The 17614-nt window shown below is 40.6% G+C and overlaps 1 protein-coding gene across 1 annotated transcript in view; it reads left to right on the top strand.

The window, feature by feature from the left end:
* GPC6 (glypican 6) overlaps window positions 1-17614 on the top strand; it is a 1080358-nt gene that overhangs the window by 1045294 nt on the left and 17450 nt on the right. The window lies entirely within an intron of this gene.

Raw genomic sequence — 17614 nt, forward strand, 5'->3', positions numbered from 1 at the left:
TTCACATTATACTGCAAAGCTACAGTAATCAAGACAGTATGGTACTGGCACAAAAACAGAAATATAGATCAATGGAACAGGATAGAAAGCCCAGAGATAAACCCACACACATATGGTCACCTTATCTTTGATAAAGGAGGTAAGAATATAAAGTGGAGAAAAGACAGCCTCTTCAATAAGTGGTGCTGGGAAAACTGGACAGCTACATGTAAAAGAATGAAATGAGAACACTTCCTAACACCATAAACAAAAATAAACAAAATGAATTAAAGACCTAAGTGTAAGGCCAGACACTATGAAGGCATATTTCACTTAGCATGTTATCAAGGTTTATCCATGTTGCAACATGTATCAGAATTTCATTTCTTTAAGAATGAATAATATTCCACTGTTGCACATGCCACATTTTATTCATTCATCTGTTGTTTCTACCTCTAGGGTACTGTGCTGTGAACATGAGTGTACAACTAAAAAAAAGAAAAAAAAAAGAAAAACATAGTGGTGTTAGAAAAGGTTGATAATCAGTAAATTGCGAGGCAGCTGGAGTCATAGTAGTATTGGAGAAGGTCTAGAAAATTAGCACGGGCCAATAATTTGGAGGGAACACAAAGATTTCCAGAGCACTGTGCCGTCCCCTCCCCAGATATATTTTCCATCCTTTTTGAAATGAGTGAGACCTACCATCAGGACACACTGCTTTTAAAATGAGTTGAAGTGTGCCGGGGGGGGCCAGTTCTGCTGTAACGGCTAATTTAAGACTGCAGGCTCTGGAGCCCCGACTCTCAAGGTTCAAAACCAGGCCCTAGGGCCTCCCTGGTGGTGCAGTGGTTGAGAGTCCGCCTGCCGATGCAGGGGACACAGGTTCGTGCCCCAGTCCGGGAAGATCCCACATGCCACGGAGCGGCTGGGCCCGTGAGCCATGGCCGCTGGGCCTGCGCGTCCGGAGCCTGTGCTCCGCACTGGGAGAGGCCACAGCAGTGAGAGGCCCACGTACCGTAAAAACAAACAAAAAAATTATTTTGTGGAGCAGATTAAAGAGGTGCGAAAAACGCTAGCAAAAGCACGTGAGAAAAGGTGGTTGCTAAAGTTTTTAATATGGGCACAGTTAGCAACTGACTTTAAATACTTCCTTGATCAACATAAAAAGGCATTTAAGTGAAAGGAAATAAATTATAATTCCATTAATCATCACACATTGTAGAAATACCAATTATAAAAAGAAAATCCTTTTGAAGTTTTACTGTTCTGGACCTAAGCTTTTTTTGCAGAAATAAAGAATCAGATACTACACTTGATTTCATTTTGGAATATTAATGAGATTAAAATAGCCTTAAATTTTCCTTTGACTCATTAAGCTAAAAAGTCGAAGTGCTAAAAATACATACTTTTGCTTCAAAATAGGCAGAAACGGATAACTGTAGAAAGGATTTCTTTTTTTTAATTTTTCACAGAATGTAAGAGAGCAAAAGGACCTATTGGGTGAAATTTGAACAAATTTTAATACAGATTTGACTACACATATAAACACATGTCTATATTTGTCATGTAGCTTTACTTGTCAAAAAATATCTTAAAACTTGTACAGTCAGAGAAAGTATCAATAACATAAAATTTCACAGCCCCCTTTTAGAACTGTGGCCTTAACATTTTGTAGGGAAATAAAGCTTTGGTTAACCTTGGCTCTGGCAGACCTCATTAAAATAACAGCCTGTCAGTTTCAAGTTTAAAATAACAGGGTTGTCAGTTTTATATGCAGTGGAGTAATCTACAATTTTATTCTCTGGGAAAAAGAATGTGGGAAGTGCTGGAAGGGGCAGAAAGATTGTACAGCACTGCCATCTGGTGGCCATGGTGAAAGGCGGTCTCTAAATGCTTACAGGTGAGGCTGGACTTCTTGAAGAAAAGTGTGGAATGGTGTTGGGCTGCCTTGAACTTAATTGCTTTTGTATCAACTTTTTTGACAGTCCTTTGTCTTTAAAATGGATACACATTATAATCTTAAAATTACAGTACATCAATAAGAAACTCTCTGCTCTTTGGTAACCTGTAATCCCTGCATATCAATGACTTGATGCAATTAATTTTCAAGAGAATGAATCAATCTTGTGAGGAATGGGATCCAAGAAAGACTTTTAACATATTTTCCTTTTTAAAAACTGCCACATATCTGGTGGCTTGTTCCATGAGTATCTTGGTAGAAATTCATCGATCTGTTCCTATGTATATGATTTGTATACTTTTCTGGATGATCGTTATACTTCCATAAAAATAAATAAATGTAAGCCAAAAAAATCTCTGCCACATAGACAAAATATTGGCAGATGTCACAAAACTAAATGCAACATGTTCCCATTTATATAAATGGAAGCAATTCTAGGGAAAGCCTGGATCCCAACCAGACTTCAAATGTAACCCAATTTCAATCCAGTTCTTTCCTGGTGGGTGCACTTTGGGCAGTTGATCAGGGGGACGCAGTGGAGGGCAGGAGAATGGCACCAAAGAAAAGGGATGAAAATGAGTTCTGTTGATTGGAAGTACCACCTACCCAAAGAATTCAAAAAGACATACTGAACCCTCTAATGTTCAGCTAACAGCCTGTCTTCAACTCATTCAAACAACTCAGCTCCCCCCACCATGTCACTGGCCCCCACTTCCCGATGTGCCCGGGAAGGACCTTAGACCTATGTTCCCAACATGGCAGCCACCAGCCGCGTATGGCCATTGAGCACTGGAGATATCAGTAGACTGAACTGAGATGGGCTGTAAGCATAAAACACACACCAGATTTTGATGACTTAATACAAAAAAGAATGTAAAATGTTTCATATTCATTATATGTTGAAACAATAATAGTTTGGATGGCTTGGGTTAAACAGAATATATTCCTAAAATTATCTTCACTTTACTTTTTTTTTTTTTTTTTTTTTTTTTTTTTTTTTTTTTTTTTTTTTTTTTTGCGGTATGCGGGCCTCTCACTGTTGTGGCCTCCCCCGTTGCGGAGCACAGGCTCCGGACGCGCAGGCTCCGGACGCGCAGGCTCAGCGGCCATGGCTCACGGGCCCAGCCGCTCCGCGGCATATGGGATCCTCCCAGACCGGGGCACGAACCCGTATCCCCTGCATCGGCAGGCGGACTCTCAACCACTTGCGCCACCAGGGAGGCCCCACTTTACTTTTTTTAATATGGCTCCTAGAAAATTTTAAATTACATTTGTGACTCACATCGTATTTCTATTGGATGTTGCTGCTTTAGACGGTCATTGTTTCCTTGCCCAGAATGGACATTCTCCTATTTTAAAAGATTGTTCCTTTCCCACTAGAGCTAAAAAAGGGACCTCTGACATCTTTGCCACTTGAAGGACATCAAGAGAATCGGTCTAGGTTATTGGATGGTTAAGATGTAAAGGTGAAAGTCAAATACTATGATGTCACTGGAGTCTAATCATAAGGGGAGCAAATGGCACCCCTCCTTGGTGCCCCCATGGGGTAAATTGGATCTTTAAGGTAACCAGATGGCTCCCAGGAAAAGGTAATTTACCTCCCAGGAGTAAGAACTTGATTTCCCAGAAAGAGTGCACTTTCGTCCCCCTGTGCCATCTGTCCCCATGGTGATGTTTCTACTCATTAAGAACTTCCATCTCCAAGTCTCCTCGCAATATATTAACTTACTGAGCATTATTAAGTCTTTAAGAAGACAGTTGGCAGGAGGCAGGAAAAGGCAGTAGTTTCCCCATTTTGAAACCAAATTGTAGGGAAATGATGCGACTTTGCCAAAGTCACAGTTAAAGCAAACACATCTCCACACTCCAGGCACATCTGCTTCCCTCCCATAATGAAGAGCCTTCACATCTCTGAACTTTTACCACTCAGAGCCCCTCTGCCAAAAAGAGATCTTCCCAACCCTTCTACCTGTAGGTGCTACTCCTCCTTTAAGGCTCAGTTCAACTGCCACCTCTTCCTTGAAGCCTCCCTCTATGCCACCTCCTCCTCAACAGTGAAACATTGACTTGACTTCTCGTGCCCTACAGCCCTGAAACCTGTGATCAATTTATTATGCTTATTTATGTGTAAGTCTGTTCTCTCATTGGGTTGTAAATTCCCTGAAGGCAAGACCATCTTGTATGTGCGACTGTGTGCACAGTACATTGTAGACACTAAACTGATATGTGTATGTGTGTGTGTGTGTTTAATTGAACCAACTACCCATTAAGTAGACCCTACACAACCATTTCTCCATAAAGTAGGGAGTTTTATAAGAGATGCCCCTCCCTAAGGCAACAATTTATTTTGCAAGTAAGGAAATCTACTATTCAAATTTCATTTACAATTTAATTTAGAGGCTCAGAATTTAGATTTGCCCTCTATCTACTCTACTACATTTATTCATTCGTTTATTTATCCACTGGCTGTTTATTGACTGCTGCCATAAACCAAGTGTTGTGCCAGATGGGACACTCATCTCCTAGGATGTGCTGAACATAAATGACAGAGGACCTGCCCTGATGTCACCTGCAGTCTGGGAGGGAAGACCCACAGTCCCAATGAATGGAGAAATCGTTATGACAGGAAAAACTAGAGGCATCCCTGTGCGAACATACAGGGGAGATCCTAAGTGGCCCTGGGAGTCAAGGCCAGCCCTAGAGAAGAGATGTTGAAGTTAAGACCCACGGAAGGAATTATCCACTTATCATGTTCTTCTCTTCCCAGTGTATAGACTACAGGTCTGAGTTAGAGTTAATGGACATCCTTGGGTCCTGTGATTGACATTCTTGGTTGCATTTATTAGTATCTCATTCTGTTGTTCTTCAAATTCCCTTAGGCCTAAATCACTGGCAATTAAACTAGAATCAATTCCCAATAAATCCAAGAAGGAAAAGGCAGAACATTGTGTTCTATCATGAATATAACACAATAGATGCAAAAATAGCATTTATTGTTCACCACAACGTACAAGTCTACATAGTTAAGTATAAATCAAATCACATGCCCAAAAGAGATTTGTATGCTTTGTGTCGCCTATTCTATAAGAGATTTAGGTCAACTCATCTCTACCCTAAATGGTTTTAGAATTTAGAGAAATCTGATTTCCACCCACCACTGGCTGAATATTTTTCTATGCTTCACCTAAATTACTTTTCCAATGTGTGTACATCTTTGTGGGTCCTCTTGCTGTTGGATGGAATCATGTTTGTAATATCTTACTTAAGAAGGCCCTGCTCAATTACACCAATCTTGCATAAGCAAAAGGATATTTTTCATTCCTTGATAAGTTCCAAAAATCTGTAGTGGCTTCGGAGCAAAAGACCAGAATACACACCTGTTTCTCAGCTTTGGTGTGAAATAATACAGCCCCACACATTTAGAATTAAATGATGGATCCTAAAATATTCAGGAATGCCTCAACTTGAATGCTTTGCCATGCCTCCTCCCCCTTTTTTAATTAGCAGACATACTTGTAATGCCCTGGATTTCATTCCCCGAAGATGAAAATTCAACATTTTAAGAGTAACTTCAGGTGGTTATGAGCGTAACAGAATCACTGCAGTATCTCAATCACAGGTAGAGTTAGAGACTCTATATGGATTTTCTGAGTATCATCAAAGATCCTATGGAGAGATCGTATACTTGAAGTAATAGTTGGCAGAGAATCAGAATTTTTTCAGCAAGACTGGATGTTCAGAACTTCAAGCTTTTTTCATGTTGGCAAAATTGGGCTATTAAATATATAAGCTTTTTCTGGCACTTTCCTGAATTAGTGTTAATTTCCAGATTAGTCCCATACAAAGGGGTCAGTCCAAGCCACTGCCATGATCTTGTTGGCTATATCAGAAAATTGAGGGAAAGTGAGGGAAATCTGCTTTTCAAGCCACAAAGAACTTCCAAAAGTTTTCATTCAATAGTGATAGAATAAATGATGGTGGCAGCAGAGGTCAGTCTTTAAATATCCAAACTGCTTTATAACTGCTAGAAATACTGAATTCTTTCTCTTCATTTGAGCATGCCTCTGAGATCTTCCTATCAGGCATCATGAAGACCGCATGTCTAATAACCTAACTTAGAATCGGCACTTGTCACAATTCACGCTCTAGGTCAGGGAAAGCTCCGTGGGATGTCTGCACCTACACTGCCAAAATAATGCCTGAGAAGCAATAGAGACCAAAGGTAGCAATCGAGGAAGACAGAGCTGGTCTCAAAAGCTGGGAGCAGAGATTGAGAGAGCAAAGGTTGGACAGACTTAAGGTCAGAAATGAATCAAAAGGAGACTTTACCAGGTGATGGGCAGAAAAAAACAGAATCCACATAGATTGCAAAGGAACAAAGCAAAGCAGGAGGGAAAGTTGGGAGCTCCATCTCAATGCCAGTCACAGGAGGAAGAGAAAGAACACGCTTATGCTTCATAGTCAAACCTTGTCCATGAAAACCCCCAGAACTGCTCAGAGAGGGGCAGTGACTTGCTTTGGGTCAGGCAGCAAATCCCAAGTCCTCTTCATATTAGCATTGATATCTGTCATTGGAAACATTTAAACTGAGTCTAGATGAGTATCTGCCAGGAATGCTCTAGAAGTGTTGGGCCATGGGAGCTCTGCTGAGCCTCTATTTTCCGTGATTCAGTGATAAAAACCACTTCTTGAAGTTATTTCTATTTTCAGTCCTGAGAAGTAAATAGTGCCACAATTTAGGCACCCACTGTGCAAAGTAATACTTGGATCACATGCATTTCCGCGGACCAAACGTCTTCCTGCCTTTTTCTTTTCACTCTTGAATTCGAGATTAGTTCGATGTCAAACTGTGCCATCTCTCAAGGATGTGTAGAACGCGTACTACCCTTTCTTGCCTAAGTTATAATACCATTCAGGAATGAGGTACAATCAGGACATTAGGTATGAGCGTGAAGATTTGAAACTTCGCTGTTGTTTTCTTAAGATCTGCCGCAAAAATCTGACCTGAGCAGCAGCAGAAGAAAGTGTTTCCCATATTTATTCCACTTTGAGGACCAGTGTTTTGCCAGAAAAAAGCTCCATCTGTCTTTTCAAGGTCAAGCCTTTAATATAGTGTCATCCTCTAGCCGAGAAACTCCAAACCTGAAGCCAGAGGGGATGGTGCAGATTTTCAAATTTTTTATCCAATTCCCAGTCCCCGGAGAAACTTGACAAAACTAAGCAGTGTCTTTTTGAACCTTCAACGATTCTCACTTCCCACCAGTTTTTTCATCTCTCTTAGTTTTTCCTACAAAACGCATATGTGTTTATGTCTTTGGCAAGGAATGTGAAAAGCACCAATCCACAATAGGGAGAATATGTCACGTGGTAACAGATAAGAACGTGTTGTTGTATTCCCTGGGAAAATCTGAGAAAGCCCAGAATGCAAGGCTGGTTTTAGATTGTCTTGTGACCCAAGCCCTCAGCAGAGTGCTGGGTGACAGAGTTGTGTAGCCAAAGTCTGCTTTGGGTTCACGGATAAACTGCATGTAACAGGACCCTGCTGTGTCATCCCCAAGACCTATTTAGAAGCTCCCAGAAAGAACAGGTGTCACAGGTGATTTTTGCAAGCATTCCAGAACCCACCAAAACATTACACGATAGACAGGGACAATCTGAGACCTGAAAAATAACACCAAAGAGTTTCACAGACTCAGAACAAATGGAAAATTGATGTTCTCGTGAATAAGATGCTAAAAACCATATCAGAAGAATGGACTTGTGTTTAAGCTTCAACATAAATCGAACAAGTAGATTAAGCATATCATGTGTCTTCAGCCTCCTCGTTGAACTAAATGGCATCAGTAACCCCTCTTCCTTAAGAATATTAGGAAGATTGTATTCACAGGTATTGGGCCCCATTAGAGAGATTAGCATTCCCTCTGAGACGCTGGAACATTAAATACTCTACACCAGATGATCTGGATGTATTGTCAAGTGAGGAGTCGTGAACACGTGCATGCAGACCATTGTTTGAGCACTGGAGGTGGATCCATGGCTTGAATTCCAATACAGGTGGACACCTTGAGTTGAATGACTTGGTGCTATAAGAAAAGAGCATTCTTCTCTAGAGTAAAGCCAGATGAGGTCACTGTCTCTGAAGCCGGATTATTAAACTCTCAGGTTGAAAAAATGGTATCATGTACCATTTTTTAATAAAGGCTGCCTTTATTTCTTGAAACAGATTGTTTTCCAAAGCTAACAAATGACGTTCAGCCTATAAAATATTCACGTTGTTTTTTTTCACCCCCTCAACTTGTATTATTTAGTGTACAGCCCTTTAAATATTTACCATCTTTTTTCTAAAGATATGGTATATATTATTTACATCCAGTTACATTATGTTTCCATACAGATGACATAGGTACACTGGAATCTTTCTGAAGTTGTGAGCAGATAGGGCATCCAGCCAGGTACACACCACAGGTATCCAGTGAAGTGAATTCTGGTCCCGACATGATTGAGGGAAGACAGCAGGGGCTCTTCTGACAGTTCACATCTCACACTTCACAGGCAAGATCCAGAGGATAGAAAAGGTCCCAGGTAGATGGGCCTCAGGTAGTAGATAGACAGCCATGGGCAAAGTCTCTTGGAAGAGATCAAATATGCCCCATCAAAGAATCCATATAGAACCAAAGGTAATAACAAAGTTCAAAAACACTCCCAATCAAAATTTAACAGGTCACTCGCTTAGAAAACCAAAGGGAAGTTACTGGAAATGGTATGTCTTTATAAGGATTGTAAAGGCTGTCTAAGATGGGATTCATTCTATTTTCAGTTAAAGTCTCATGGTTTTTTTCCCCAAGCCCAGATTGCCTCTGAGATCTCCAAGGTTCTTCCATCTTACCTGTGTAAATTACACCTGGAATGACATTCAAGAAGGCAGGAGAATAGAATCCTACTTAGAGGATTGGAGGTATCATCTGAGATCTCCCTCTGGCTCTGCGGTAATCAGGTCAGGGGAAAGCATTTTTTTTTCAGAAAGTCTGACTGAATGTGCTCATGTCTTCCTTCCTCTCCAAAGGAAAGTCCAAAAGGCAGCTGCTGACAGATGATCGATCATTTTTGAAATCTTACTTCCCTTAGCAGATAATTGGCAATGCTGTACATGTATTTATTCATTGAACAAATATTTCTTAAAAACCCAGGACATACACAGCACTGTTTAGCACATCTCCACCATGGACCGGATATTCCCCTGGAGTCAGGAAAGCACAGATGCTCCTTAGCAAAAGGAGGCGCTAAAGACCAGAGCGGTGGCTAAAAGTGATGACTTGTGCGTGGATAAAATCAGCCCATCGTTGGAGGCGAAAACTTGGAGGGACATGATACATTTTTTGCTTTTCTCCCTCCGGATAGAAATGACTAATTACCCAGCTTCCTAATAGTCCCCATGGCAGAGTTCAGCAGCCACCAAAAAGCAAATATCAGCAAAGATTTATTTGCCTGGGAGGGAATGGTTTTCCCCAGAAAGGAAATTTCAGGACAAATTGATGTCAGTGCCCCCAGAGCCCTTGGCTTACCCATGACTAACCTATTTGCTCTGTGTCTGTTTACCCGCCTCTAGCCAGGGATGCTAGGACCGCTTCAAGAGCAATACCTATGTACCAGCCACGTTTGTATCCCCAAGGGGTAGCAGAAAACCTGACTTATAGAAGACATATATGAAGTGTTTAATGGATGAATGCTAGCAACAAAAGCCTTTTTTCTTATTTAACCAATGTATTGGAACTTTTTCTAAATTGTAATACACTTCCCTATCTCACTAAACTGATTTCACTCAATGTTTTTCCTTGCTAAGTCAGTGATTCAAAATATATTGTGTCAGTCCCGGTGCTATAGACTAGCAAGCTCCAATTTTTTTTGATCTCACATTCTATCAGCAAAAAATCAGAATCATAGACACCCAGTATATTTATAACAATTTATACATAAATTATATATAAGCACTGCTGAACTAATATACTCTGTACCTTGTGAGATGTATGCAAAAAATAGAAACTTTGGAAGAGTGGGACAAAATACAGAACGTTTATTATTTTTACTCTGTAATGTTGCAGACGTATCAAGAGTGAGGGAAGTATCATACCTGCCATTTTACTGCTGTTCACTTGTGCTTGCACTGTTTGAAAAGAAAGAAATCCAAAGTTTCTTTGCAAAAGTCATTTTAAGTCACTGGTCCATTTAATGAATTAGTTAAAACTACATAATCTAGCCCATAAATGCATCTAACCAGCACTTATGAACTGGGATAGATTACAATACCCCAGGAGCCAGCTAACGAGAGGAGAGGAAGGTGCCATTTCAAGCCTTCTCCCAATGTCTAGTCTCACTCTTCCCATGGGGTAATTGAGAAATGGCCGCTGCTACAAGGACCGATTGAAGGCACATCAATGGGTAGATAGATGAAATATTAGGAAGGCTTAATTCCCCTTATATTTTTATATTTAAAAAATAGAAATAGGGCTTCCCTGGTGGCGCAGTGGTTGAGAGTCCGCCTGCCGATGCAGGGGACATGCGTTCGTGCCCCGGTCTGGGAGGACCCCACATGCCGCGGAGTGGCTAGGCCCGTGAGCCATGGCCGCTGAGCCTGGGCATCCACAGGCTCCGCAGCGGGAGAGGCCACAACAGTGAGAGGCCCGCGTACCGCAAAAACAAACAAACAAAAAAAATAGAAATAGAAGTTCTAATGTTTTTGTCTTGAATCATCTTACCCACCCCTAAGGACATGCGCATCACCCCACCACCAAAACAACACACAAAAGGTGGAGACCATAGCTATAAGCAACATCCCTCTCAAGCCTAGTGGTTAAGAGTAACAATTCTGAAGTCTACATTTGAATTTGAATTTCATCTCTGCCATTTACTAGATGTGTCGCCATTTTTTTTTCACTTCTCTAAACCCGCATTTCCCAGTTGCAAGCAGGGAGTAATACTTCAGCACAGAGTTGTGAAGATGGAATGTAAGTGCCTTAGCTCAATGAAAGCTCCCAGTTAGCCCTCAATTGTTTTGAGTCAGTTACTGCCCTAGACTGAATGCAGCAAGGCTCTTAAACACCATGTGCCCTGACAATAAAGTCTTATTTCTTTTTCCAACTTTCTGTTATTTTTAACTTTTTCAAATGACACCGAAATGGTTGGAAAAATAATAAAGTTAACATCCATGTATTCTTTGTGTAGATTCAGTCATGGTTGACTTTCTTGCTACTTTCAAGTAAGTCTAAGACAAAATAACACTTTGTCTCTGAATACCTCCTTGTGAATCTTCTAAAAGCAAGGATAGTCTCCTACACAACCACAATACCATGATTACACTTAAGAATATTAACAGGGGGCTTCCCTGGTGGCGCAGTGGTTGAGAGTCCGCCTGCCGATGCAGGGGACGCGGGTTCGTGCCCCGGTCCGGGAAGATCCCATATGCCACGGAGCGGCTGGGCCCGTGAGCCATGGCTGCTGAGCCTGCGCGTCCAGAGCCTGTGCTCCGCAACGGGAGAGGCCACAACAGTGAGAGGCCTGCGTACCGCAAAAAAAAAAAAAAAAAAAAAAAAAGAATATTAACAGGAGTTCAGTAATACCATCTACTACCTATATTATATTCAAAATTCCTCAGTTATCTCAAAACTCTCTCTTAACCCTCAGTACCCAACTCCAGATCCAGGATTCATTTAATATCCTCACATAGCATTTGGTTGTTATGCTTTCAGAGTTTTGTTTTTGTTTTTATTTTCATTTACAACAATCTTCCTTTCTTTTTCTCCCTCTTCTTTTGAAGAGTCAAGGCCAGTTGTCTTATATAATATCCCACACACTGGATGTGTCTGATCATTTATTTATGGCGTTACTTAGTTTATACCTCTATCCCTAATATTTCCTGTAAACTGGAAGTTGTTAAGTCAGAAGCCTGATAAGATTCAGGTTAAATATTTGGGGCAAGATTACTTCTTAACTGAAGTTATCAGATGACAGTGTTTGGACAGTCCTTCTTTATGCTTTGTTTTTACTAATCCCTTTGTTTTCAGCCACCCCTCCACTTTGTCAGCTGCCTCCCTCTTTTATGTAATTGTACAATTCTGTAGGGTGGGTACGAAAATGGTACCACTGTGTTTCTATAGTCAAGTATTCAGGACCCTTGACAGGCTTTAAACTGAGAGTATCTGCCTTTGCTGAAGCCAGTAGTTGAAACGGTCAGAAATCAGAATCAAGTCCCGATAAGTTCTCTAAGAGGGCTCACATTTTCCCTGTGGATCCCAACAGTATCTATTTGGATCAGATTCCTATAGCATAACAGAAATTGTTGTTTAACTTTCACAATCTGTCAATAGCATAGATGAAAAATATTTAGTACACAGGTATTACTAATAGTACAGTACTCCTAATGTAACACTGGACTAATGGTAAATATAATTTGCAAGTATTGGAGAGAGTTCATCTGTCCTAGAATCGCTCATCTGGGAAGCAGGGAAAAGAAGGTGTAAATTCCACATCTCATCCCAGGTCTTTGTTCCCACCAAGTTTGTATTATTAATGAATTAGGGCTCACTCTTACTGTCAGTAATATATTTCTACCAAGAATACTTGCTAACATAAAACTTAGCACACTACTGTGTACACTTAAGTCTCCAGGAAGAAAAAAAAAAACTCAGATCTAGAGCTACAGCAAAGTAAGTTACATTATTATTCAAAAAGAAAAAGAAATGAAAATGAAAATATACTTCTAAATGGTGTGAGAATTGAAAAACATTCTTGATACCAGAAAACAAAGTGCAATCATTCAGCTAGTCTTTACAATCAAAGGCATATTCCTCTCCAGTGGCTAATAGTGTCCATTTTTTTCAGCTGTCTGCCTCACCACCCCAGCCTGGAAGTGAATTGGATGATGTTTTCGTGCAGAATGTTAAAACAGCATTTGCCTCTCTCACTGCGCCTTTGCCGTTATCGCCTTCAGTTGCACAATGAAAATGCCTGGCTTCTGAAATGCCAGAGTGAAAGTGACCTGATTATAAAATGTGCTGTAGTGAACGGTCAGAAGGGACCCTCAACCCTCACTAAGCCAGATACAACTCCTGGGAGGACCCTCAGCGCCTCCCTACCCTTTTGAGATAAGAGCCCACAGTGTGTGACACCCCCCAACTATTTTGTGTTAGCCATAAGGTCTATGACTTTGTAATATACTAGGGCAATGAAACCCACTTTCTCAACCAACATTTATTGAACACCTACTGTGTGCTGAGACCTGTGTGTCTAACTCATCTCGGTTTGCCTGGGACTTTCCAGTTTGGGGATGAAAATTCAGTGTCCTAGATTCTCCTATGTCCCGGGCAAAATGGGTGGTTGGTCACCCAACCCCTTCTAAGCACTGAGAATAAAGATGAATTAGAACCCTGTCCCAGCCCTCAAGATGCATGTGGTCTAAGAGAGAGTCAGAAAAGTAAGCCAATTATAAGGGATCGGAGCGATCAGTACTCAGAATCATGAACAGGGCCTCCTGTGGAACACAGAAAGTTCCATCCAAATTTAACCAGGGGGCCAGAGAATGCACCATGAAAGATGCAATACTTGAGTTTGATTTAAAGAAAGAGCAGCAACATATATGCTGTTCAATTTGGCAAATATTAAAAGAGGAGATATCTGTGGGATGTCATGCAATTTTACTTTCTCTGTCTCAAAATATATATATTTAGTTCAGATTCCCACAGCATAAAGGTGAGATTTCTACATGAAAAAGAGCAGACAGGTGAAGGTTCATTCTTGGTGTATTTATTATGAGACAGAATAAAGCTTACAGTATTTCCATCCTGAAGCTGGTGATCATTTTCTGGACTAGCGATGAATATGTAATACCTATTTCTGCCTCTGGGGTTTGTGTTTAGAACAGTGAAGATGAGGGGCCTAAGCAGGTAGTCCATGTTAGAGCTTAGAGACATTGAAGTGACACCCTGCTGAACAAATCAAATGTGAAGGATTTTATTTTTGACATGTTTTATTTTTTTTTTAATTCAAACTTACTGAAAAATTGCAAGTTTGGAAAAAATTTTATACCTCCATCTAGATTCACCAATTATTAAAATTTTCTTAAATTTGCTTTCTCACTCTCTCTTTCTCTATACATCTATGTGTTTTTATTCTTATTATTATTCTTGAACCATTCTAGAATAAGTTGTGGAAATCATAACTCTTTAGTTCTAAATACTCCAATGTGTACCTCCTAAGAACATGACATTCTCCTGTGTTATCACAATAGGAGTATATGTTCAGGAAATTTAACAGTGATACAATATTATCTAATACAGAGTCAGTGTTCAAATTTTGCCAACTATCTCAATAATATCCTTCCTGGCAACTATTTTTCCAATCTAGTGCCCAATCCAGAACCGTCCACTGCATTTGGACGTCATGTCTCTTATTCTTCTTAATCTAGATGAACTCTTCAGCTTTTCTTTACCTTTTATGACTGACGTTTTTGAGGAATACAGGCCAGTTGTTTTGTAAAACAACCCTCAGTTGGGGGTTGTCTAATGTGTCCTCATGATTGGGTTCAGGTTATGAATTTTCGCTGCATAAGTGATAGGTCCTTCTTGTCCCATCACATCAGGAGGTACCCGATATCTGTCCTGTTACTTTGATCACTTGGTTAAGGTAGAGTCTGCCAAGTTTCTGCACCATAGAATGATGACAGTCGTCCTTTTGTAATAATATCATCTGTGGGGACTGCTTTGGGATTGTGTAAATATCCTGTTCCCCATTAAACTTTTACCCAATATTATTTTGCACTTGTACTGGTTTGCTAGGGCTGTGTAACCACCAACTTGGTGGCTTACAACATTAGACATTTAATTTCTCACGATCTGGAGGCTGGAAGTCTGAGATCCAAATGTCAGTAGGGCTGTTTCCTTCTGAGGCTGTGAGGGAGAATCTGTCCCAGGCCTGTCCCCTGGCTTCCGGTGGCTTGCTGGCCATCTCTGGTGTTCCTTGGCTTGTATATGCATCACCCCAATCTCTGCCTTCATCTTCACGTGATGTCCTCCGTGTGTGTGTGTGTGTGTGTGTGTCTGTGTCTGTGTGTGTCTGTGTCTGTGTCTGTGGTTAAATCTCCCCTTTTAATAAGGACAAAGTCATATTGGATTAGGGCCCACCCTAATGACCCCATTTTAACTTGATCATCTGCAAAGACTCTAATAAGGTCAAGGTCACATTCACAGGTACTGGTGGGCAGGATCCAACATCTTTTGGGGTGGACACAATTCAACCCACAACAGCATCTATTGATGATACTTACTGAGATCAATTATTACTATGAGATGGCTGCAGAATGGTGGTTTCTCTATCATGTTTTCCACAGTTCTTAGTTGGTGTTTCAGGGCTTTGAAGGTTTTTGAATAACTGTTAAACAGAGAATGTCTATCCATCTATAGCTGGATAGAAATGGCCACATGTCTTTAAAACAAAAACTAAAAAAAAAAAATAACGATCTGTACCCACATCTGTGCTAGGAATGGTAAGCAGAAAACGACTGGCATCATCACAACCCCCTTAGCCAGTCAGATTGGCTGGAAGGAGAGCCAGGGGGAAGCCTGTGGACCAAAGTCAGCACAAATGGGGGAAATCAGAGAGTGTAGTTTTTAAGCTACCCTAAACATTTGCTGGTTGTAAGCTACTCGTTGGAAGGTCATTACTTGTGGATTTTTTTATGCTCTGAAACAAAAGTAACATCACGCTATTGAAGGATGTGTACCAGCTTCTTGGATTCAGCATTCTGGTCATTTTCAGTACGTACTGGTGAACATGTATTTCCCACGACTGAAATCTCTGTCATCATCAGAATCACAAATAAGCAAGGGCCAAAAACTGTACAATTCTGTGTGTTCTAAAATCATGAAGCCAGAGCCTATGTCAGACGCTCTGCTACTGCTTGTAGAATTGCTCAGTAAATTCTGAATTTAGAAGAAGTGCAGATGGATAAGAGAAGACATTGCTCCTTTCCCCCGAGAATTGGCTGCTGTGTCTAATATAACTTTGTTTCTGAGACAACCGTCTAGTTAGAAAAAGATTTTTATGGATAAGATATTATTCATCTTTCTTGTATCAATATTCAAAATTCAGCAATCAGAAAATTTTTCATCAGGAGAGGACTGTGATAAAAACATAGTCCTCAGCATATTTTTCCCCATTTTTCAGAAGTGACATTTCACATATAGGTGCCAAAAGTGAATTGGGGTGGGAAGAACAGGAACCTTTGGCATTTATGGTTATTACAGAAATTGTAGAAATTATGATCTGACTGTCTGACCGGAAAATAATCTTGTATCACCTCCTAAAGAATCATGGGCTTTTTTCAATTAAAAAAAGCAGCAATACACACACACACACACAAAAAAAAACTGTACAATTCTGGAACTACCAAGAAATATGACTAGGGACAACATGAAAGATCAGAGATCTTTTATTTCTTTGTGTTCCCTCTTACACCTGACAACAGATCTTTGGAATTTTTTCTCACGTCTGTACTCCATCCACAGTAAACAAAGAATACTTTGTTTCCAAAAGCCACTGATTACAAGTGTCAGTGGTCCTCCCTTCTAGGATGCTGTATAGCTTTTCTAGGGCTGTCATAATGAGGTGTGGGCAGCTTAAACCACAGAAATTTATTGTCCCAAAGTTCTGGAGGCTAGAAGTCCAAAGTCAATGTGTCAGTAGGATTGGTTGATTCTGAGGGCTGAGAGGAAAGGATTTTTTCCAGGTTTCTCTCCCTGGCCTGTAGATGAATGTTTTCTTCCTGTGTCTCTTCACATTGTCTTACCTCTATGCATATCTCTGTGTACAAGTTTCCCCTTTTATAAGGACACCAGTCACATTGGATTAGGGCCACTCTAATGACCTCATTTTAACTTCCTTACCTCTGTAAAGACCCCATCTTCAAATAAGGTCTTATTCTTGAAGTACTGAGGGTTAGGGCTTCAGCATACAAATGTTAGGGGGACATAACTCAACCTATAACAGAGGCATTTCAACCATCCACAGATTTTCCCAATGTTCATGTAGACAGAATAGGAAATAAGGGTCGTGACTGTATGAAACTAGATTGTAATTATGGAGCCAAAATTGTACTGAATCTCTCTCTCTACCTTTTCCACAGATGAAAAGTCAGTGCTGAGACTGAAAGCACTAAAGATGCTGGTACTAAGCTCCTCCCAGCCATCCACCCACAGGGCTGTGGATTTTACACTTGCTTGTATTTTTAATGACTCTTCTTTCTGCTGCTAGAGATTTTAAAGTGGATTTGGGTTGCTGTTCATCGTCCAAGAGTGTGCTGTGTGGGCTTGTCACTTGGTCAAGTGCAGGGGTTACCAGCAGCTGAATTAGTGACAATATTCATTTCTTGCAGAAACAAGTAGACCTTTGGGGAAAGTGCTGTATCTCTTCATGCATCCTTTAGGTGCATTTATCTGACATCCAGGCATATGAATCCTAAAGAATATATTGAGGGTGTTTGCAATAGAGAACACCTATTTCTCCCAGCTGGAGAGGGACCTGAAGCCAGCTGAGATGCTTCAGAAGTTTTTACTTCAAAGGATGGGAGGACAGAAACGATGGAAAACCAGGAGCCAATTACCTGAGAGCTCCCTGCTGGAATCTAGA

The sequence above is a fragment of the Mesoplodon densirostris genome, chromosome 17 (assembly GCF_025265405.1).
Source record: "Mesoplodon densirostris isolate mMesDen1 chromosome 17, mMesDen1 primary haplotype, whole genome shotgun sequence".
Lineage (NCBI taxonomy): Eukaryota > Metazoa > Chordata > Mammalia > Artiodactyla > Ziphiidae > Mesoplodon > Mesoplodon densirostris.